This window comes from Lynx canadensis, chromosome A1 (assembly GCF_007474595.2).
Source record: "Lynx canadensis isolate LIC74 chromosome A1, mLynCan4.pri.v2, whole genome shotgun sequence".
NCBI lineage: Eukaryota > Metazoa > Chordata > Mammalia > Carnivora > Felidae > Lynx > Lynx canadensis.
Window position 1 is genome coordinate 206,668,559 of NC_044303.2, and position 25,344 is coordinate 206,693,902.

At 38.7% G+C, this 25,344-nt stretch overlaps 1 pseudogene; it reads left to right on the plus strand.

Moving 5' to 3' along the window:
• Positions 1-104: 104 nt before the first annotated feature.
• Positions 105-23,349, plus strand: LOC115522823 (annotated as a pseudogene).
• The last annotated feature ends 1,995 nt before the right edge of the window (positions 23,350-25,344 follow it).

Consider the following 25,344-nt stretch of genomic DNA (forward strand, 5'->3'; position numbering starts at 1 on the left):
TATCTGCAAATTTATTTAATTAGTCTTTACTCAGTATCTATTCACTATCTGTACTGGTCTAACTACTGATGATACAAAGAAACACAAGACTATTCCCTCGAAGAATGCACAAGGTAAGGGGCACATTCACAAATAATTATGAGGCAGTTTTGCAACACTTGGTACTGATTGCTAAGGTCTCTTTTATACCTAAAGTATGAGTTTTAATTAACTTATAAATAATTTATATGTAAATGAGTGTCTGAAGAATTTATTCTCTTGGGGCGCCTGGGTGGCTCAGTTGGTTGAGCATCGGACCCTTGATTTCTGCTCAGGTCCCGATCCCAGGGTCGTGGGATCAAGCCCCACATTGGGCTCTGACTGAGTGTGGAGCCTTCTTAATATTCTCTCACTCTCTCCCTCTACCTCTCTCCCCTGCTCACATATTCTCTCTCTCTCATAAAATAAAATTATAAACAAGAATTTATTCTCCTAAGGATTTAAAATATGTATCTGTGCAATTTATTTATATTATTAAATTGTAATTAACTGCATTTTAATCTCTTCCTTCAGAGTCATAAGACTCTAAGACTGAAAGTGGTTAGGAATGCATTCACTTCAATTTCTTCTTCTATAGATAAGGATTCTGGGAAACAGAGAGGCTAAGGGACTCGTTTTACATCACACAGCTTGTTATTGGCAAGGCAGGCCATGCCAACATGTTCCACCCTTCATAGACCTACTTGCCTATAAGGGCATTTTAGTCCTGCATCTCTCCCCTCAACTGAGGTGCTAAATTCCAGAGCTCTCTCAGATTTATTGCATTTTTTAAAAATCTTCTCCAGAACTCTTGTGCTGTTTTGATAAAAAGAACTTTAATCTGTCTACTTCACAACTTTTGGAGATTATATAGTAATAGGTTAACACATACTTCTTTGGCCATGGAGGAAGGCTGACTATATAAACACTAAGACATACTGTTACAAGTTCTATTTCCATTTGTTATACATACAGCTCCTAACTGGAGTGAGATTAAAAAACACAGTTACTCACAAATACAAAAATTTCTTCATTATTCAAACCATGGTATTATTCTATTTTTTTATTAATAGTAATCCACAAAACATGTACTAGAGACATGGTTTTCTTTCACTGAGCTGTCAGGAGGAAGCATAGATTTCCAGAATATTGGCACCAGAAGGGACCTTAAAATACTCCTAAGTCAATCTCCACATTTTACAGATGTGAAAGGTGAAGCCAAGGGGTCAGCAGCCTTTTCTAACTTTCCAGACAGTCTTACCCAAAATAACCAGAGTCCAGCTTTCTGATTCCCAGGCAGTGCCCATGGCTAAATGAAAGAGCTTTGCTGGAACATTCTCAGAAAATTGTATTCTCGTTTTTGATAATGAAAGGATGCAATTAAAGCTATTCTCCTCCAAAAAGATGTGCTGATATTTTGCTATACATCAGAGAAAAGCTTCCAAAGTCTCTCCTGCTCTCATTCATGAAGATATTTTCTCCTCAAGCCATTCAATCGGCCTACAAAGATGTGCTTGGATAATCAGTAAACATTCAATTTGTCTTAATGAAAGTCAGACAAAAGGGATGAGACTTCCATGTTTGCCCCAGTGATTTTCATTGATGTCAAAATGGTTTGCTATGGAAATTCCCTGAGCCATTGTCTTCTGCCCACGGATGTTTTTCTCAAAGTTTTCCAAGTTAAGGAAAGGTGTGTGTAGACATGCTATGAACCAGAGCAGAAACCAGCAGGAAAGAGCCACCGTCCTGAGTACACTGATGCTCGGGAGTGGCATATGCGTCTTTCTGCTACTTCTCTTCCTTTACCCCCAAAGACTATGACATCTTCCTGTCTAAGTTTTCTTCATCTCTGCTCACGTTTCCGTCTAAACATCTACCCCTATCTTACTGTGGTCTTTCTTGTGTTTTCTTTTTCTGCAAGTATGGGTCCAAATCTATTTGAAAACAGGACAGTGTTCAGGCACTGCAGTATCCATGTCACATAAACGAATCATCTGAGAGAAAGAATGGATACTTCACTTTTATTCTTTATGTATTGATGTTATATAGACTTAGCTTTGCTCCACCTGTATTTGGAGTTGAATAGGAAGCCTTTAGTTTATTTTAAAAATGGGCCCCTGCTGAGTAGCCTCACCTCTTTTGACCTAATTATGAAGAAAACACCTAGACCTTTTAAAAATATTCTGATTCTGACTTCCAGACAGACTGTTATTGAATTAGATCTGACCTTTGGGGCACAAACCCCTTAGGCAATCCACCTACTCTTTTCAGTGGGGTTTGCTGATATTTTCCTCTGGTTCTAATGTAGCTTAAACTCCTGTCTTTAAGACAGCTTTTAAAAAATTAGAGAGAAAGCAAAAAGCTAGCCTCAAGGCAAACAGTCCAAACTCGTCGATTTGGGAGGCTGAGAAATCTCCATTTGGTTGTGGCAGCAAGCCTAATGAGAAGAAAGCCATTAATTAAATAAACAAAACATTGCATTTTGGTCAGAGGAACAATATAGGTAGCAGCGCATTAGCCCTTTCCAAACCCTTTCTAGGAGAGAATTACACCTGTTCTAAGGAGTTGGTTTTGTTTAACCTACCACAATTACTTCCAGAGAAAGAACTTCAGAGTATATGCTTGTGAATCATCAAGCTTCTCCTATACTTTGGCTTTATCGTAGAGGCTAAAGTTAACTGTAACATACTGACTGTATTTCTTCCGCATGAGTAGAGACTAAAAGACAGAACTATCCCGATCTCCAGGTTTTAGGAGATACATCTCCTAGAACAGTCCTCTTGGCTTTTTCTTAGACGACTTCGCTTGTTGACTCCTATACCCTTGGTGTCTTGTGACCTACCCTGGAAAACTGGGACTACCCCACTCTGGGTCCTGTCTTCTCTCCACTGCACTAGTGATGGTGGAGACAGATGATGTAAAAAGCCTTGAGTGCTGTTCTTTCTCTATTATCTGGTCCCTAGCACAGCTGTGGTACCTCATTGGAACCTGGCCTAATGGTTTTATGCAGTCAGATAATTATTCACAGGACTTATCTTCATTGAGCACATGCTGGGGAGAAAAATAATAGCAGGATACAGGAAACATTATCTGCCTCAGATTCAAAATTGGCTTCCAGTGACTTGATTCTGGTTTATGTTATGAAAGGGAAATGAATAGTCTGCCTGTCGTTGTTATGAATGCTTTTGTTGATCCCCTTACCCCATAACTTCACAAGCATACATTGGAAAACATAGGTTTTTCACACTGTTTTCCAATGATGGGGTTGAATCACAGAACCAGCTACATTTTCTCTGCTGGTCCTTGTTGGAAACCATGGCATGTATTTGTGCTATGGTATTGGGGGCGGGGTGGGGGGGAGCCTGTCTGTATTTGAGTTTATGTGTTATGGCTCCAGGTGACCTTTGCTAAACATAGGAATATAACCTGAAAGTGGGAATACTGACCCACTGATCCCTAATGAGCATGATAACAAGTTTGGCTAAAATTAGGTAGCTTGAATCCAAAGCCATAAAGAGAGATAGAGAGATTTTGATAGAGGAGATGATTAAGAAAGATTTTTTGGAAGTTCAGATTGCTTTAGGTAGTAAAAATAAAGACACTATACACTGAGGAACTATTGCACAAGATCTGGGACCCCAGACAATGCTTAGAGAAAAACAGCCAGGAGGTCTGGGAGGAGAGGAGCCACAGCAAAAGCTGGGAGATGGGAGGGGGGGTGGTTGGTGATGAGAAATAAGATAAGACAGCACCAAAGGCAAACCTTGAGCCAAGCTCACCTTTGATTTGAATGTGAACTTTGAGGAATTCATAGGACCTTAAAACAAAGAGTAAATATTGTTCAGATACATTACTTAAAATTTGTATTTAGACCTTTTAAAAAGTCAAATCATCTTAAAACAACAAACATCCTGTAGCCAACTTACTGAAAGTTTTGATTCATCCTTCTCAAACGAAACAGCGGGACTATTGGCCTGTAAATCACCAGCATATGGTCACTTGTTCTACGGGGCACCGTAAGAACGGTCAGTACCTCCCATGGTCAATGTTGGGGAGGTACCTCCATGAAAGAGCCTTCTGCTTCACCATTAATTTAATGACTCCATGCTTCAATCCAATCCTAGTTATGAAAACAAAAACCACATCAACTTACACACTCCAGCATTTCATATTGCAATATCTGTCTTCCTTAGGTTGTAGCCAAGATGAAAACACTGGCCAAAATGATTTGAAAAATAAAACTTATTTTACCTTGTGACCAAAGAGTAAAGAATCAGGTACCTAGGAGGAATGTACTTCTGTTTGAAGGAATGCGTTTCAGGTGGTGTTTTACGTCTGAAATGCTTTTCTGACGTTATTTTACATTTATACCTTCTATTGGATGTTCAAACATATTACCTAGTTAATTAAATCTTTTCACAGTTTTGTAACACCTGTTTTCAGAGTGACTCCAAACAGCAGTGACATATGAGGTTTAGTCATGACCAAATGGGTCACAGTATACACAGAAGTAAAATTTCTAATAACATCAAATGTCCTAGATCAAAGAATGTTTTCCAATTTTTTGGTGATCTCGAAGAATGGAAATATAAACAAAGATTAAATTTCATCCCAAAATTGGCAAATGAGTTATCCACACACATGCATAGTCTTTAAAATGGTCTTCTAAATTTTTTGTTTAACATTTATTTATTTTTGAGAGAGAGACAGAGCACAAGTGGGGGAGGAGCAGAGAGAGAGGGAGACACAGAAGTTGAAGCAGGCTCCAAGCTTTCAGCCCAGAGGCCAATGCAGGGCTTGAACTCACAAACCATGATATCGTGACCTGAGCCAAAGTCAGATGCATAACCGACTGAGCCACCCAGGTGCCCCCAAAATGATCTTTTAAATCATCCCAGGAAACTCAAGCTTCCTGCTTGGTGTGTATGCTCAGAAGTCCTCCAAGAGAGTGAAAAAGTAGTAGAAAGAGGCCCTTCCTGAGGAGAAAGGCTACAGGAAGCAGAATGTGGAATAAATAGGAAGGCATATTGGTTTCCGGTGGTGAATTCCTTCCTGATTTTCACACCACAGTACGAACCTGAGCTCCTGCTCCATTTTAAATTACTTCAAGCAGCTTCTACCACATTGGAGTGGGACCGTAGGTTGACTATAAATTTTCTGTTTTCTATGAATCTACCCCTCTTTGTTTTCTGTTTGTACTTTGTTCCTCCTCCCTACCCACCTTAGTTCTTCGATTCCAATTTTGTGAAATCCACTTTAGGAAGAGTGGAGTTTGAAAGGAAGGAAGGACAAAAAAGAAAGAAAAGAGAGATAGAAGAAAGGAAAAGAGATGGAAGGAAGGAAGGAGGGAAGGAAGGAAGGATAGAATTTGCTTACTCATCCTATATTGACAGGACTTTCTTTTCTTTTTCTGCCAGTTGTTTTCCTTGCTCCAAAAGAACATGTCTTTCTTGTTACAGTAGTTAATATGTTTCATTCAATAGAACTTTTTTTATTTAGTTTCTGTGTATTCCAAAAGTTAAAGCCAGAATTTGAAAAGTATTTTGAAAGCAGGAAAAATCACCCCTTCTGGTGTAGTGCTATTGTTATTTTTAAAAATCTCATTAAAAATGAAATAAAAGGTCCTGAAACTGATATAACACTGTATGTTAACTATACTGGAAGTAAAATTAAAAACTTAATTTAAAAAAAATGAAATAAAAGATGTTAATCTTTGGACTAGTAACAATTAAAAAAACCTTTTTTTTAACATCTATTTGTTTTTGAGAGACAGAGAGAGCCAGAACATGAGCAGGGGAAGGGCTGAGAGAGAGGGAGACACAGAATCTGAAGCAGGCTCCAGGCTTGAGCTGTCAGCACAGAGCCTGATGCAGGGCTTGAACCCATGAACCACAAGATCATGACCTGAACCGAAGTCAGGTGCTTAACCAACTGAGCCACCCAGGCACTCCAGGACTGGTAGCAATTCTTAAACTACTGTTGTTTCTATTTGAAACATTATAATTGTAGATAGATTTTAAATATTTAGAGGCAACTCCAATGTTCTTTCCCTGAATTCACGATTGATAAAAATTGGAGTAAATATTTGTTTCATGTTTAGTTTGTATTTGTTGAAAAAAAGTAAGAATGGTAGAAAAAAGAAACCAAACGCCACCGTTGTGCCTCTATTTGCATTGCCAAGGATGCTGTGGGCTCTGGCTTTTTCACCTGGTCCAGAGGGACCCAGATCCAATTGATCCCACCCACACCCTCATGGAAAATTCATGTCTGCCCAGGTTTTCCTCACACCCTGTCCTCACAGGAAAAGGCTGGTGGAGGCTGCTGGGTGGCCTTGATCACACACACAGACAAAGCCTGTGCTGGATCTCGCCCATCAAGGGGCACTCGTCTCTTTTTCTCACATTCCCTCCTTCCTAGTTCTGCTGTTTCTCCTTCTAAAAAAAAACAGGACTTGAACACATTAAAAAAAAAAAAAAAGTTTTGGGTTGCATGGGTAGCTCAGTCTGTTAAGCATCAACTTCAGCTCACTTCACGATCTCATGGTTTGTGAATTCAAGCCCCGCATCGGGCTCTGTGCTGACAACTCAGAGCCTGGAGCCTCCTTCAGATTCTGTGTCTCCCTCTCTCTCTGCCCCTCCCCCACTCAAGCTCTGTCTCTCTGTTTCTCTCTTCTCCCTCTCTCTCTCTCTTTCTCTCTTGAAAAAACAAACATTAATTTTTTTTAATTTAAATAAAGTTTTAAGAAACTTAAACATGTAGAAATTTTACTCAGTTATAGAATTTATAGAGATTTCTCACTAAAATAGATTTGAGTCTCTCTTAATTTACCTTCAACTTAATATTTATCCAATTTTGTTTTGAAGCTGAGTCTTGAAAGCTAGAATGTTTTTGAAGAGAAATGCATCTCACCTAAACATTTCAAGACATATTGAGATTCTTGATGAAAGCCATAATAAGGAATATGAAATTTGTTACCTGAGGCTTGGCTGTTGAGCTGAATTTTGTGCTGGTATTTTTTTAAGTCATAGGTAAATGGTAAGTTTTCCATTTTTTTATTATCCTCTTTCCTGTAGTAGTGGGCATGCATGTGAAGTTTGTGTTTCTTAGAATGGCTGGTTAAAAAAAAAAAGATTTCTAGATATAAAATTGACTAAGTCAGTAACTGTTATAGACTATGTTTTATAGCACATAACACACCGTATCCTCTCTAATATGAGATGACTGTGTGACAAGGTCTATGTGAGGTGAGTGGAGATTTTATTTATGCATTTGGGAAGCAAACCTTCATGTACTATCTTGTCATTACTAATTGAAGTGCAATCTTGTCATATCTAACTTGTTAATAGCTTCATATGTTCATTCTGTTTCTCCTTATTCATTCTGTTTATCTTTAAGACTAGTGTTCAAGACTAGAGAAGTCATGGGGCGTTTGTTTTGTTTTAGTGAACAATTCTGGATTTACTAAAAGAGGAAGTCTGAAAGTGCTGATTAAGCAGTTTGATATTATTATGTTTATAAGCCAGATTCTGAAAAATTTGCTGTGGATCTTTTTCCTGCAGAAAATTATGTAACCAAGTCACAAAGTTGTTGTTGTTGTTGTTGTTGTTGTTGTTGTGTGTGCACGTGCACGCACCTGGTAAGTCTACCACGTGGTAACTACTTCATTTGCCCAGACTAAGAATTTAAAATATATTTGAGTTCTAAAATTTATATTAAGCTTGTGGCAGAATAGAAAAAAAATGTTAGCCTGACTGATACTTTTGAAAAAAATTAAATTATAGAAAACTTTGGCTATAACTTGTGAATAACCTAGGAATCGTTATCTATAAGTGGATAATAAACAGATGCATCAAAAAACAAATTAGTTCTTCCTCTGAGGTTTAGGTTTTCAGCTGGGGGTGATTTGCTTCCAGAGAACATTTGGAAATGTGTGGAGGAGGTTTTTGATTGTCATAATGACTGGGACAGCCCCAGGCATTTAGTGAGTACAAGGCCAGAGATGCCAAATAACTCTCAATGCATACAAGACATTCTGACTCAATGAAGAACTCTCACATCATATCAATGGCAACAGCACCCCTGATGGTGTCCCTATTCTTAATAGGTTTGCCATATGGAAAATATTAGAAACTGGACTGGATAATCTTTTTCTTCTTCTTCTTCTTCTTCTTCTTCTTTTTTTTTTTTTTGCCAATATAGACTCGGGCCAATGAAATGGACTAAATAGTAAACAGAAATTTCTTTTTCCTAAAATTGTAGCTAACACCCACTGTAAGCAATTAGTAATTTAGATTCTCAATGTTTGTGCCAAGGGGTTTTTGATGGTTTTATGTAAGGTGGTAACATACTGGAAACAGTTTAAATCTTACTGTAGCAAAATAGTGCTAGTATCTCAGAAAACAAAAGATTTCTTGTAATTTCAAGTGCTCAAAATTGGGACAGCTGGAGATTTAATAGCTTTGGACTTGAAAATAGGATTTAAAACTAAAGTTGAACCTGTTAACAGCCTAGACATCATTGTTTACACTGATGATGGAATAAACATAAGAAACTCTGGAAATCTATATAAATACCAAGGAACAGGATAAAATAAGCTATGTATTTTGTTCAGCCTTGGACAATTAAACCTTTTTATTCTTTGTTTTTTCCATCAAGAAGAGCTATGGTGGGATTCATATCTTTTTTTAAAATTTCATCAAATATTTAACTTAAAAATTTTTAAGTTGAGTAAGTTGATTTTTTCAAGTCCATTAGAGCAATATCCCCTAAAGGCAACACCAACTTATTACATTCTTTTTTTCAAGTTTTTAGGATGTAATTTCTCAGCTGTGATAATGACCCAGAGTCCAGTTCTTTATTACAGAACTAAAACCCATGAACATCTTGGTTAATCTCCTCATATATGTGTAGATGTGGGTACTTTCATGCAACAAGTCTCTAGCTTTAAAACCTGTTTAATATGAAAAGATCCCTTGTGAGCTTTCCAAAAATTTTTATAATCTTCTGTGATATGGCTGGGGTTTAGTTGTGTATTTCTCTGTTTTCAACTTTTTGAGTTATTGCTGGAAATCAAAGTAGATAATAGTTTTTAAAAATTACAGTTTACCCTTGAACAACATGGAGTTAGATGCCAAACCCCCACACACTCAAAAATCTGTATATAACTTTTGATTCCCCAAAAACTTAACGACTAGTGGCCTACTGTTGACCTTTGACCAGAAGCCCTACTGATAACATCAATAGTCAATTAACATGTATGTTGCATGCTATATATATGTTATATTCTTGCAACAAAGTAAACTAGAGAAAATTATATTAAGAAAATTGTAAGAGAAAAATCTCCAAAAAACTTGACAATATATTTATTGAAAAAAATGTGTGTATAAGTGGCCCATGCAGTTCAAACCCATGTTGTTCAAGGTCAACTGCATTTGAGTTTTGACTAAGTTCAGGCTATTACATTACAGTTGGTTGAACTGCACTTTAGTTCTGTTAGGAAACTCTTTGACATTATCTTAAATAATTTTCGCAAAAACCATCTAGGCTCAGTGCTATTATTCCCAAACTACAGCAACAGGCATTTAAATAACTGGGTCCCAAGGTCTAACGTTTGGAAAAGAGCCTTGTAGTCTGAAGCTCTTCCTGTGATAGTATATAATCTTGCTATTTTCATTTAAATGTGACTGCCTCATATTTTAGCTAATAAACACATTAAATAAAATCATGAAACTACTGGGGCACCTGGGTGGGTCAATTGATTGAGTATCCAGCTTGGGCTCAGGTCATGATCTTGAGTTCAAGCCCCGTGACAAGACTGTGCTGACAACTCGAAGCCTGGAGCCTGCTTCAGATTCTGTGTCTTCCCCTCTCTCTGCACCTCGCTCTCTCTCTCTCTCTCTCTCTAAAATAAATAAACATACAAAAAACCTAAAGACAAACAAACAAAAAATCATGAAAGTACTACAATGCCGAAATTTGAATCTAAAAAAAAAATTTGAATAAGGGTTAGAATCCTTTCTCACTCCATATAGAATAAATTTATAAAATTTGACTTTCTGGTTCTCCTTTGGGTCCTGAGGCTCTGCAAGACAATGTAAAAATAATCGTTTTCAAATTTGTTTTCTTTCTTTTCATCCTTCTTTCATTTCTTTTCATAATACATTAATAAGAATTTAAATCAAGATTTGAATGATACTACAAATATGTTATAAAGTGATCGGGAGAATTAAAGTAATTTAATTTTTTGCCTGTGAGAATTATCCCTGGTGTTGTTCTTCACTTTTTAGAAGTCATACCAAGTTTTGTGATTTGGTAGAAACACAGTGATTTATAGAAAAATATGTTAACATCTATGGTAAAATATTTTCATTTTTAAATCTGGTTAAAAAGTTTCTAGACTTTTTTTAGACACAGTTTTTGTGCTTGTTTATTTTTTTTGAAGTCATTGTATCTGTCAAAAAACAGAAAAGATTAAATGATAAAAAAAAAAAAAGAAAAACTGGCATAAAAATAGGGGACTTTCAGTTTTGCTGAAAAAATAAGCAGAGTAATGCAGGGTAGTTGGAGGTTGAAATGAGGGTAATTGTTTTATTGTGGTTTGTTTTTGAAATTGGAGAAATGGGAGCATGGATATACGTCTATGGGAACCATTAACAAAGAGAAGGGAGATCTGTCAGAGGAAAATTCCTGATTCAGTCAGGAGCAGACAGGATCTGGGACACTTAATTCCACTATAGAGTTCGAAGAGACAATATGGAACACATCTCAGACTTATTCCATCTGAGGAGAGAGAACGTGTGAAAGTGTGAGCATCTTTCTACCAAATCCCCAACTGTCCAAGGCTGAGGGCTACTCCAGCAGCATTAACTCCCTGGCATTTCTGGCTTGACTTTTGCATGGGCTGAAACTTCCCAGGGTCATTAACGAGCCTCAGGTGGGGAGTAGCAGAGATTTCATTAAGCAGGCTTCAGTGTGTGGGGGTGAACTAAGGGGATATGGCAGGTCACCCATTGCTATTGCTACCCCCACACTCTAGACAGCAGACACACTAAATACTAACAGTCATGTCTAGTTCAGTAACCAGTTGCATTGTTCCCAGAAGAGCTTTATAAATCAGGAACTTAAAATACATCAGCCAAATTCAAGACCTTCTATTTTAAAAGCCTAATGCGTTATTATGAAGCCCTCTACAAGCTTACAAAGGCCAAGAACAAAAAATTTCTTTAACATAAGTGAATAGTTATTTGTAATATCTGTAATGTCACAAACTAAGAGAAAAACAAGGCACCCGTAAATCATAAGATGGGAGTGTCAACATGAAAATTATTCAATCCATTTATTTTTTCAAATGACACTAAGTTTGGTTAATCGTTTGCCTGAAGACTGACCCATTTCCTGCTCCATTACTCTTTGATACATTATAGTCAAAGATCCATCCTTATGTTGGTGAAATAAGTTGCACTTGAAACAAGCCCAGTTGTGGCCTTAACACTTTCTTTATCTGTTGTCCTTAATAAAACCAGGCTCTCTTTTAATCTTTTACCAGTGGCAGCTGCTGCTTACCAAGTGTACCAGAAGGTCAAGAAATAGAAGTTGGTGTTCTTTCCTGCACTCCCACCCCGTCTCTTCTTCTAGACCATAAGTCTTGCCTTTCTTCTAAAATTCTATCTTCTTCTGTGGATTAGTTCAACCTCCAATCCCACCATTTAGTTTTTAGACCACTCTCTTTCTCACCTCCCAAGGGAAACCTTCCTGATTCCAGACTCTGCCCCTGCACTGCCAACCTGTATCTTGTCTTCATTACGCTGTTAATATTTGTGATTATAATAAAATTACAAATTTATCTATACATACTTACTATTAGTACTTTAGATGGCCGTCTAAATTCTAGTAATTTACATTAAGTTTTTAAATTTGATTCTTGTGATGACTACATTTATTACACGTTTACAAATGAAGACAGTGAGTCTTGGTAAGGTTAAGAAATTTGTCAATATCACACAGTTAGAAGGCTGTGAGCCCATCCATGGTCCACTCAAGCCGACCAACTTCAGAACTTGCTCTTCTACCCACACTGCTTCACTGCCTCCATAGTATTTTAACTTGTTTTTTCATTATTGTTTAGTTTATCTTCTTAAAAGACTCTAAGCTTTTGAAAGAAGGGGTCATATGTACATGGCCACCTACCTAGGTCCTAGACTCATGCCTAACACAAAACAAGTGTCTGATTCACATTTGCCAAATAAACGAATAAATAAACCAGTTACTACCCAACCCTGCATTGCTAAATAACTAAAGGGATGGTTGATAGGTTGGTGATGGGTCAGTGGTTTTATTTTTCTATGATATAATCAAGTATATTGACTAAAACAGACTCGCAAAAAATAAACTACTTCATACTAATCCATAGCACATACATGTAGATTATGTTTAAAAATTGCCATAGGCAAGTAAACATCTCAGTTTAGATGGATTGGAAAAAGGCTAGTTTCAATTAATGAAGTATCCTTAAAGGAATGGAATTTTATTCCCCAAATGTATATTGCAATAAACCAAGGAAATAAGATTTGCTTAATGGATATAAATAAATAAATGGCTTTTCAAAAAAAAAAATTTTCAAGTATCAACACACAAGCCCAATATTGTGCTAAGTGTTATGAAGAATATACAAGGAGAAGATCTAAACTGTTCTTAAGTACTTTACAATCTGGTTTGATACATGAGACATAATGAGCAGACCAAGAAAATGTCTAATCAATGGCATTTTCTGTGACGCAGATTATAGCCTTATAGATACTGTAATCTGGAACTTGGCCTAGGGGCTGGAGAGGTGAGGAAAGTTTAGAGTACAAAATGGGATTTGGCTGAGAGCATATAGGTTTTTCATGAGTGGGTTGAAGAGATTTTAGGACAAGGGCAGGGGAGGATAGAGAAATGAGCAGACAAGTGGAAAGTTGATGAGTATAACAGAAAGGCAAGTTGCTTGCCGTGAGAACAGTTTGTGGTAGGAAAGAATTACAACACTCTGTTAACAACCAGCTGGCTGATGGAAAAGGGCGATTATCAAGCTGAGCATTTAGACTCAACATAAGAGAGTTATTGTGGATTAAGAGCAAGAGTGTGGATATGATAAACAGAGGGTACTAGGAAACAACGCCAACATAACTTTTAGAAGGGGCTGAAAGTAGAGAGATCAGCTAGGAGACTATCATAGTTACTTAAACATGAGGTGGAAGGAGCCTGGATTCTAGATAAGACAGGAGGAATCAGAAGGAATAAAGAGATATAAGAAAGCCCATGAAGGCAGAGTTGAAAGGGCTTGTTGACTGGGCATATAGGTCTGGGGAAAGGAAGAAATAAATGGTGACCTCAAGGCTGTAAATCAGGAGAACTGAAAGCTCAGATTTAGAAACACTGCTCTGGGAATGCCTGAAACCATAAACATGAGATTTCTGAAGGCTTTTGTAAACACGAGAAAGAAACTTAATGTAAAAACCTTAGCTAGAAATGTATTTGGGAGTGAAACACAATTTAGAAGTTATTTTAAGAAATAGATTATGGAAAGATTTTTAAGATTATAGAGAGGTTTTTGAAAATTTTCTTAAAATAAGAAACGGTCTCCTTACAAGGGTGTACTGACTATAGTGGAATTGGTATTTTTACCTGCTAGAACTCAGACGTACCTCAAAAATGTAACTTTGTTTTCTGTGAGTTCTTCTTGCCTTCCTGACCCTAACTCAATGACTGAAGAAAAATATTTTGAACTTTCAAATTAATATTCTTATTCAAGGTAAATATTCAGTCAGCTCAAAATTTAAATTCCTATCAGTTTTATCTCTTGGTCTGTCATAGGGTTTCTTTTCTACCTTCTCTGTTTTCAGATTCATCCAAACACTCATAGAGGTGGTGGGATGGGGCCTCGAATCCACAGACTGTCATTTCACACCACGTTGGCTGCCACGGTAATGGGCTTTGTCCTAATGACTTGCTCAGCATCTACAACTGGCATTTATTTTGAACGAGTCTTTCTATTTGGTCTTTAGAGGCTTTATGCTGACACCCACCATGAAACATGTGTTCCTTGCCATAGCATCTAATCAAGGCCTTTCCTGTTCTATCAGAGTTTTCTCAATAGGCACACAAGAGCTGAGGATATGACAAATAGGCTTCCCACAATTAGGAAAATTATCCCTGGTCCATTTACTTCCTGCAATATTCCTGCTTTCTTGTTGGCCTGCCATATTGTTTGTGACACCATTCTGAATTCAGGGCTTCTCTGAAAGCTTTATAATCGTTTCCATCTATGTCCAAGGTATCATAGTTCAAAGTCCAATATTTATTTGGACTCACAATTTGTTTGGATATATTTTGCTGCACCCTAGGTTTCAATTCTGGGAGACAGAGTGTGTTACCAAGATGTAATGGTATACTAGAGCCAACTTATATATACCAGCTCATGAAAGTTTAGGAATGCTGCCAGCTAGTTGTTAAAACCAGACTTTATTTTATTTTATTTTATTTTTTTTATGAAATTTATTGACAAATTGGTTTCCATACAACACCCAGTGCTCATCCCAAAAGGTGCCCTCCTCAATACCCATCACCCACCCTCCCCTCCCTCCCACCCCCCATCAACCCTCAGTTTGTTCTCAGTTTTTAACAGTCTCTTATGCTTTGGCTCTCTCCCACTCTAACCTCTTTTTTTTTTTTTTTTTTTTTCCTTCCCCTCCCCCATGGGTTCCTGTTAAGTTTCTCAGGATCCACATAAGAGTGAAACCATATGGTATCTGTCTTTCTCTGTATGGCTTATTTCACTTAGCATTACACTCTCCAGTTCCATCCACGTTGCTACAAAGGGCCATATTTCATTTTTTCTTATTGCCACATAGTATTCCATTGTGTATATAAACCACAATTTCTTTATCCATTCATCAGTTGATGGACATTTAGGCTCTTTCCATAATTTGGCTATTGTTGAGAGTGCTGCTATGAACATTGGGGTACAAGTGCCCCTATGCATCAGTACTCCTGTATCCCTTGGATAAATTCCTAGCAGTGCTATTGCTGGGTCATAGGGTAGGTCTATTTTTAATTTTCTGAGGAACCTCCACACTGCTTTCCAGAGCGGCTGCACCAATTTGCATTCCCACCAACAGTGCAAGAGGGTTCCCGTTTCTCCACATCCTCGCCAGCATCTATAGTCTCCTGATTTGTTCATTTTGGCCACTCTGACTGGCGTGAGGTGATACCTGAGTGTGGTTTTGATTTGTATTTCCCTGATAAGGAGCGACGCTGAACATCTTTTCATGTGCCTGTTGGCCATCTGGATGTCTTCTTTAGAGAAGTGTCTATTCATGTTTTCTGCCCATTTCTTCACTGGGTTATTTGTTTTTCGGGTGTGGAGTTTGGTGAGCTCTTTATAGATTTTAGATACTAGCCCTTTGTCCGATATGTCATTTGCAAATATCTTTTCCCATTCCATTGGTTGCCTTTTAGTTTTGTTGGTTGTTTCCTTTGCTGTGCAGAAGCTTTTTATCTTCATAAGGTCCCAGTAATTCACTTTTGCTTTTAATTCCCTTGCCTTTGGGGATGTGTCGAGTAAGAGATTGCTACGGCTAAGGTCAGAGAGGTCTTTTCCTGCTTTCTCCTCTAAGGTTTTGATGGTTTCCTGTCTCACATTCAGGTCCTTTATCCATTTTGAGTTTATTTTTGTAAATGGTGTGAGAAAGTGGTCTAGTTTCAACCTTCTGCATGTTGCTGTCCAGTTCTCCCAGCACCATTTGTTAAAGAGGCTGTCTTTTTTCCATTGGATGTTCTTTCCTGCTTTGTCAAAGATGAGTTGGCCATACGTTTGTGGGTCTAGTTCTGGGGTTTCTATTCTATTCCATTGGTCTGTGTGTCTGTTTTTGTGCCAATACCATGCTGTCTTGATGATGACAGCTTTGTAGTAGAGGCTAAAGTCTGGGATTGTGATGCCTCCTGCTTTGGTCTTCTTCTTCAAAATTCCTTTGGCTATTCGGGGCCTTTTGTGGTTCCATATGAATTTTAGGATTGCTTGTTCTAATTTCGAGAAGAATGCTGGTGCAATTTTGATTGGGATTGCATTGAATGTGTAGATAGCTTTGGGTAGTATTGACATTTTGACAATATTTATTTTTCCAATCCATGAGCAGGGAATGTTTTTCCATTTCTTTAAGTCTTCTTCAATTACCTTCATAAGCTTTCTATAGTTTTCAGCATACAGATCCTTTACATCTTTGGTTAGATTTATTCCTAGGTATTTTATGCTTCTTGGTGCAATTGTGAATGGGATCATTTTCTTTATTTGTCTTTCTGTTGCTTCATTGTTAGTGTATAAGAATGCAACTGATTTCTGGACATTGATTTTGTATCCTGCAACTTTGCTGAATTCATGTATCAGTTCTAGCAGACTTTTGGTGGAGTCTATCGGATTTTCCATGTATAATATCATGTCATCTGCAAAAAGCGAAAGCTTGACTTCATCTTTGCCAATTTTGATGCCTTTGATTTCCTTTTGTTGTCTGATTGCTGATGCTAGAACTTCCAGCACTATGTTAAACAACAGCGGTGAGAGTGGGAAAACCAGACTTTATTTTAAACTAAATTATATGAATTTAGGTTTAAATTAATTAAAAACAAAAGCAATAAATACTCCAAATCATCGCATCCTTATCATCTTAATACATTTTTACTAACTTTATCAGCATTTTAGTAGTAAAATAGACTTTAATAATACCTATGCCCTTGAGGTTATTTATGTATATTTTCTCTTTCTACCTCTGTACTCAATAATATCCGGTTGGTAGCTTGAAATTGTCCATAACGTGAGTATTTACACCACAGAAATTGGAAGATGCTACAATTATTAAACATTTACCAGCACACCACTCATGAGCGTAGCTCATGACTCATCTCTTGCCCATTATTTCCTTAAATTTTTCATCTCCTCTTCTTCTCTTCTTTTCAGTGGTCTACAGGCTTTATTACTATGGTTTCATGTGTGACAAAACTTGCCTTTGCATCCTCCTCTTTTACTAGGTCAAAAAATGCAACAATGGCATTTATTATTTATTAATAAAGAAGGGCAGCAGAGAGCCTGGACTTTAAAAAATATATATTGTCCTTATTGCTTGACTACTAACTTGCTTTCCAAATGTCTTTCTAATAAATAAAAGGACAGATCTCAGCCAAGACTCCAAATCATCCCAAACTCCTAATTAATAGGGTTCCATTAGTGAGGATTTATTATAGCAACAAGTAGTAATAAATTGTCTGTCTTGAGTTCTGAATAATTCACAGTTGCAAATGTACTTCCATATTTTACTACCTTGACATTTCTCATAACTTTCTTAGTTTCTGATGGTAGTAAAGCTGCTTTAACTAGTAATTAATGAACAGGAGTAATTGTGTTCTCTTGGCATCTTTAACAAATGGAGTCACCTTAGCATGGCAGTGTAAAAGCAGAGGATTTTCTGTGCTTCTGTTTCCACAAATGGTACAGAGGAGGTAGAGGATTGCTTCATTAGTCACCAATAATCATTTATAAAATTGGAGAAACCACAGACTAATGAATGTTTCAGCTTCTTCTAGCTCCTACATTCAGCTAGAAGAAGGAGCTAGAAGAAGCTGAAACATTCATTAGTTGCCAGCCCAATTAAGCTATAGATTAAATCTCTATTTTTCTCACTCTGTTGATTAAATGGACACTTTGCCAGATAGAATTTAAACGAACAAGCATTTGGGAAGTATATTTATTTCTAAATTCTCTGATGAAGTGATTCTAGTTCCCGAGTAATGCAACATTTTCCAAACAAAAGAAACTTAGAATAACAAAGTTTCACTTATTGGGAGAATGCTAGAATTTTCCCTGAACATTAAGGGAAAGTGGCATTTCTATTATTGAGACAAGGAATCTACGTACTCTGGGGGTGTTTCTATATTGATGCCTTGCAATTATATAGTGCTTTTTACTTTTATTCTTCAAAAGAAATAATGCAAAGTTCATCTGGGAAGATCATTCTTGAGATAGAGCATTACGTAGGTAGTACTGTTCACCTCGTTTTGCAAACTCTGAGTTCTAAAACCTTCACTCAAATGGTTAGTAGGGTCTACCCATCCAGATATCACATATAGCGATACTTGAAGGTGTTAATTTAATCTCAAGAATTTATCAAGAAAGCAAATATTTGTGGAAATGATTGAAGCGGTATTCAGTAGTGATAATGTTGCCATATGTATATTATACCAAAAAGAGAAAAACAAATAAATGAAAGAATTAACTAACCTGGAAAAACATACATTGATAAGATTCTCATAACGCCTACTGATAACCCAGGATAGTTAGAATAAATGATCTCATGTCATCTGGGTTTGTCTCATGGTGATTTTCTTTCCAATCTTCTAAGATGGGAGAGATTGTTTTCTTCTCATCCCTTATTAATAACTGCAATTATTTCTTTTTGCTCATGCACTTACTTAGAAGCAACTGAGTGTTTATTACATTTCTGCAGATGTTTGCCACCCGCTAAAGTGCTCTACAAAAAGCTAATTGCCTACTTTTCTGTAATGGAAATAGCTGCATCTTGTTTTAGCTCTATGTTGTTTTCTTACCTAATTGCTCTATGATACTTATCCCTCTGCAATGATGTAAACATTCTATGTGTGAAGAGCTTCTCCATTTATGTGGTCAATAGAAAGTGTTACATTTTCCCTAGAGATATGAGGTAAACATGGCTCTTTCATATCACTTATGGTCCCAATGGTCTTTTTGTAGACAATCCATCAAGCAACAATGGTAGCAACAGTTTAATGCATCCTTGTTTAACTATTTCATGTTCTGTATCTTTTATGCCACAATTTCCTTGCATATCAGTGGGGCTCATTTACTTTTGACAATTCTCCAAATGAGTAGTTAAGGCGATTATCATTTCCTTATTTTACAGATGAGGAAACTGAGCCCTATAAATATTAACTGATATGTCCAAGGTCAAATAGTTGGTGACTGAGCTAGTATTAGAAGACAGTCTTCCTATGGAGAAATGTATATGATATGTCATCAAACGAATTTTTAAAATACAGAAAATGGGAAAATACACATAGAGATTACATGCAGAATAGAATATTAATTGAAAACATACACATATATGCACACAAAAAAGAAATACTGCTCAAAAAGCATATTTCATACATATCGAATAGTCCATAATAGATAATATGTTTACAGAGAGAAGTAGACGTGGTCCTTGCGACACTAGAACTAATAATCTAGTGAAAGAGACAAGTGCCAATCAAATAAATACAGAAATAAATCTATAGTAACACATTGTGAAAAGCGTAAACAACAACAAAAAATACAAGGTGCTATGAATAGCAGCTAATTTAATATAAATGGGGGTTGATTAGACACTGAAAAAGTTAAATGAGGTAGAAAACAGAAAGATGACTACGAATTAGCCAGGTGAAGATGGTGGAAGATTTTTTAATTTCTTTTTTTACTTTTCTGACTTTCCAAATTTCTACAAAACAGAAGTGTTACTTTACCAATCAGAAACTGCATATGTGAGTTTTGATTCTCTCTCTCTGGCAGAGTATTTCCTATCGAAACAAACCTCCTAGAAAAGCAACTCTAAATGTTGAAATTAAAAAGAGAATAGGGGCACCTGGGTGGCTCAGTCTGTCAAGCGTCAGACTCTTGACTTTGCCTCAGGTCAAGATCTCATGGTTCATGAGTTTGAGCCCCACATCAGGCTCTACGTTGGCAGAGGGAAGTCTGCTTGGGATTCTGTATCCCTCTCTCTCTGCCCCTCCCTCGATTGCTCTCTCTCTGTCAAAACTAAACAAAACTTAATTTTAAAAGAAAAAAAAAGAGAATAATCAGGGCAAGAAATACTTTAGCAACAAAGAAACCTGAGAAAAGGAAAATCCACTGCAGTAAGAGAAATTCTCTACTACTTTTCCTTTTTTTTTTTTTTAAATTTTTTTAACGTTTATTTATTTTTGAGACAGAGAGAGACAGAGCATGAACAGGGGAGGGGCAGAGAGAGAGGGAGACACAGAATCTGAAGCAGGCTCCAGGCTCTGAGCCATCAGCCCAGAGCCTGATGCGGGGCTTGAACTCACGGACTGCGAGATCATGACCTGAGCTGAAGTCGGACGCTTAACCGACTGAGCCACCCAGGCGCCCCTCTACTACTTTTCCTTTTAAGGAATTTTCTGATATATAAGTGCTGCAGGCCAGAGTCCTAATGAAAAGCAGCAGATCAGAGCTTTTTCCTACTTCACAGTGCTCGGGAGACAAAAGTTAGTAGGATGTTGAAGCGAGCCAGAACTCAAGAGATGGGTAAAGCTGTTGGGAGGTTTTAAAGCACTTCTCAATAGTAACCGATAGAACAGGCAACTCAGTAAAGATATCGAAGATTTGAAGGTTGCTTTTAATAAATTTGATCTAATTAAAATAGATAAAAGATTATAAAACTTCTTTATACACACTTTTCAAGTACATGTGAAATATTTACCATATATTGGTAAATGATCATATGTTGAGTTATAATGCAAGTCTCAATGGTTTAGAGGGATGGAGATATATAATTATAATCCCAAAGAGCAGTGGAACTTAGCTATGCATATGTATTCTGAAATATTTGGAAGCAGTGTGCCTGGGTGGCTCAATTGGTTAGGTGAGTGACTCTTGATTTTGGCTGTGGTTGTGAACCCAGGGTCGTGGGATCAAGGTCTGCCTCTCTCTCCCACTCCCCCACCTTCTTTTTCTCTAAAATTAAAACATATATATGTTTTTTTAAACTATATATATACATATATCACAGTTACATAGTTATATATAACTACACACACACACACACACACACACACACACACACACACACACGTATCTCACAGTAAAATCTTGGATTGCAAGTAATTTGTTCTGCGAGTATTCCCCAAGACAAGCGAACATTTCTAATAAATGTTGATAAACAAGTGATGTCTTGCAATATGAGTAGCATGTGATGCCAAATGTCACATGATCACAGCTGAGCCAACGGTTCTTCTCTCTCTCTCTCTCTCCCTCAGGGATTGTGGGTGACTGTCTCCTATGCTCAGATGCTGGGCCTCAGGCCGTGGTGTTTGACAGAAATCAGTGATATTTCAGAACGTTGGAAGGTGCCCACAACTGGCATTAGTGTATTTTTTGTCACTTCAAAGCACCTATGAACAGTCCTTTGCTTTTCCATACAAGAGTAAGCTTAGGAATGCTTTGCTTCATTCTAGGTCAGGCTGCCTGCAGATATAGACCCTTTCCTCTGCTGCCTTATTGCCAGGTACATTAAATACAGTATATAGCAAGATTTTATTAATTATGCACTGTAGTCAACGTGCTATGCGAGCATATACAATAGCCCCCATGCAGGAAAATATTGAAAAAGAAAGGTGGTAAGAAGAAGGAGATGATTACTGTGGAAGTTAAGAAGGAAATCATCGAGAAGTACGAACAAGGTATGCGAGTGGCCAAAATTGCAAGATTTTATAAGAAGTCTATGTCTTCATCTCATCTGCAGAGGAGGAGGAGAAAAAGGCAGGGGAATACCTCACTTCAAATGAGATTAGGGAGATATGTAATATGGGAAACGGTGCAAAATGTTGTAGAAAAGCACCACCCAAATAAGGCTGTAACAATGCAAGCGATGAATCTGTTAAATAATAATGCAATGTCTCATTTCCATGAAATCCTCAAAAGGAGGCAAAAGCAAGTGTCATTGGATAGGTTTCTTGTTTAAAGTTGCACAAAAAGAAAAATATTCTGTTGAACCAATAGATAGCAGTGATTCCATTAGTGAAGTCGTCCTACAAAATGACCCTCCTCTCTCTTGTCTCCCTCACACTGGTCGTGAAGGGTTTCAAACGTAAGTGCAGGTTAATTTGTTTATTTTTCTCTATATTTTGTATTTTTTTATGATTTTGTATTATATTACAGTATTGTAAATCATTTTTATATGAATATTTTTGGGTTGTGAAACGACTCATCTGAGTTTTCCATTATTTCTTATGGGGAAATTTACTTTGATATACAAGTGCTTTGGATTACAAACATGTTTCTGGAACAAATTATGATGGCAAACCAAGGTTTTATTGTATATATATTTGGAAGCAGAGGGCATGCATGCATAGGCAATGGTTGGGGAGGAGCAAGAACTTGGCAGCAAGCTGGGAGACTAGGAGCCAGGGACCCGGGAACCCCGGGGGCACCTGATGTGAGCACCATGGGGAGAAACCTGGCACCAGGGTCTCCAAGAAGTTGAGCCCTAACTGCAAGCTCAGCGTGTACTTAGGCAAGTGGGACTTTGCAGACTACCCTGGACAAAGTGATGACGTGGTGCTTATGGACCCTGACTACTTGAAGGACCAAAAAATGTTTGTGACCCTCACTGATGCCTTCCGCTATGACTGTGAGGACCTGGATATAATACCCCAGAATCTGCCCTGCTTTGTCACACTGTAGCCAGACCCAGAAGACACAAGGAAGGCTTGTGGGGAAGACTTTGAGATTAGAGCCTCTGTGCTAAGTCACTAGAAAAGGAAAAGCCACAGAAGGAACTTTGTGTGTCTGGTGATCCAAAAGCTGCAATTTCCACCAAAGAAACCAGGCACTCAGATTTCAGTAGAAACCACACTTCACTTTATGTCTGACTGCTCCCTGTACCTGAGGCTTCCCTGGACGAAGAGCTATACAACCAAGGGGAGCCCCTCAACATCAACGCCCCTGTCACCAATTCCACCAAGACCATCAAGAAGACCAAAGTCTCTGTGAGACAGCACGCCAACATCTGCCTCTCAGCACTGCCCAGTACAAGTGTCCTGTGGCTCAGATTGAGCAAGATGACCAGGTGTCACCCGGTTCCACCTTCGGAAGGTGTATATCACACTACTGCTCAGCAACAACTGGAAGAAGCGTGGTCTTGGCCTGGATGGGAAGTTCAAGCACAAGGACACCAAACTGGATTCCAGCACCATCGTGAAGGAGGGTGCCAAAGAGGAGGTGCTGGGAATCCTGGGGCTCTACAGGGTCAGGGTGAAGCTAGTGGTGTCTCGTGGTGGGGATATCTCCATTGATGTGCCTTTTGTTCTTATGCACCCCAAGCCCATGAGCACATCACCCTCCCTGGGCCCCAGACAGCCGCACCTGAAGCTGATGCCCCTGTGGACACCAACCTCATTGAATTTGAAACCAACTATGCCACAGACGATGACATCATGTTTGAGGACTTTGCCCAGCAGCCACAGAAGGGGATGAAAGGCGAGGACCAGTTCTGCTAGAAGGGAGCTGCAAAGAGAGGGTGGCTGGTGCAGGGAGAAGGAGGGTCCCAGGCTCTCTGCCCTCCCTCCACTCAGCAGCTTCCTCAGCTATCCTTCTCCCCACCTCCCTCCCTTACCAGTTTCAGCCAGACACTCTCTGAACCCATTTTTTTGTTGAGAATGGGTATTACTTTTTTGACTCTGGCTATGTTTCCCCAACCCCACCATGGGTGGCAAGTCATGTTCAAATCTATATTTTTTGGAGGGGGATGCTGAAAAGGGGAGTGACCGTAGGCAAAGTTGGGAGAAAGAACTCTCACATTCAACACCCCCCCAACACCCCTGCTATCACTCTTGTTCCCTTTTCCTTCAATAGGAAAGGCTGAGGTGGGATGTGGCGGGAGAGGGTGAGGTCAGTTCTTTGTTTCTAAACATAAAGAAGAAAATAAACCCTTTAATAGGGAAAAAAATTATAAAATATTTGGAACAAGTAATACACTTCTAGATTACCTATGGTTCAAAGACATAATATTAATGGAAGTTAGAAAAGGGGAGGAGCCAAGATGGCGGAAGAGCATGGAAGCTTTTTGTGTGTCTCGTGTCCATGAAGTATAGCCAGACCAACACTAAACCATCCTACACACCTAGAAAACCGATTGGAAGATTAACACAACAATCTGCACAACCTGAACCACAGAATTCAGCAGGTACACAACACTAAGAGCTGAACTTGGGGAGCAAGAAGCCCTGAAAGGTAGGGAACTCCTTTTGCGTGGAGAGAGGACGGAGACTGGGGAGGGGGGAGCATATGGGAAAAGCACCCCTCCCCAAAAGCAGCTAGAGAGAAAGTGGAAAATTCAAAACAGCTGCAGAGACTAAACTAAAAAGGGAAAAAGGAGAAAGGAGAGGGTTTAAATTCCATTAAGACTGTAAACAGGGAGAGCGCAGAGTCTGAAACTCCGCAGCTCCATACCTGGTGGTGCTCTGGTGGGAAAGGTGAATCCCCAGGAGCTGAGTGGTGTCTGGGAGGTTCTCAGGCCACACGGGGAAAAGCGGTTCCACTGCTGGAAGGACATTTGGTAGAGACTGTTGAAGCCACCTGGTCCCAGCAGACCCCAGAAGACAGCCACATTCGCTGGTGCTGGGGCAAGGTTGTTGAGGGTGAAGCCTGGTGCCAGATGTGTGTTGCGATTTTCCATGGTCCCTGAAATGCTGAGGCTACACTGTCTCACGACTTTTTGGGGGGTGGGCCGGCATCTGGCCGCAGTCTCGGGGCACTGGCAACAGCAGGGTCCAGCGGGCGTCCTGGGTGCAGCCGACATTCGGCCATTGCTCATTCAGCCATTGTTCGGTGAGACCCTCCCACAGAGGGGCAGAGTGGGTCAAAGCCGCAGTCCTTCGGAAGTAAGGGGCTGGGGAAAACAGCCGCATCTGAGACAAAATTTGGGAGAGAGGTACTGCCTGGGGCCTGGTCACGGAGAGTGGAAAAGAGGAGAGTGGAAGAGAGCTGAAGACGGAGGATCAGTGCGCAATTGCTGATCTGGAAGAACAGACTGGGTGGCTGGGTGGCGCCATTTTTCACCGCTCCCGTGCATGCGCATGTGCACTGACGAGCACCACAGCAATCCACCCCAGTAGGCTAGCAGCGCCATCTAGTGGAAAGTGGAGCTGTTACACCAAGCCCCGCCCAATTGGGCCAACTTCACTTTTCAAGAACACAAACCTCACTGCCGGCTTAATGTATGGACTATAAAGAGCTACATGGACTGACCACTAGGAGAAAATGAAGCAATTTCAGTCCTACTTCAATCTGTTAGCAGGTTCATTATTCAATTTTTTTTCTCTCTCTCTTTATCCTTTTTCTCTTTTACAATTCTTTTCTTTTTCTTGAATACAGAAAGAAAAAACTCATTTTTATTTTCAATTTTTATTAAAAATATCTGTCTTTAATTTTTATTACTATATTTTTTACTTTGTGTAAATATTTTCAAAATCTACTCTATTTGAAAAAAATAC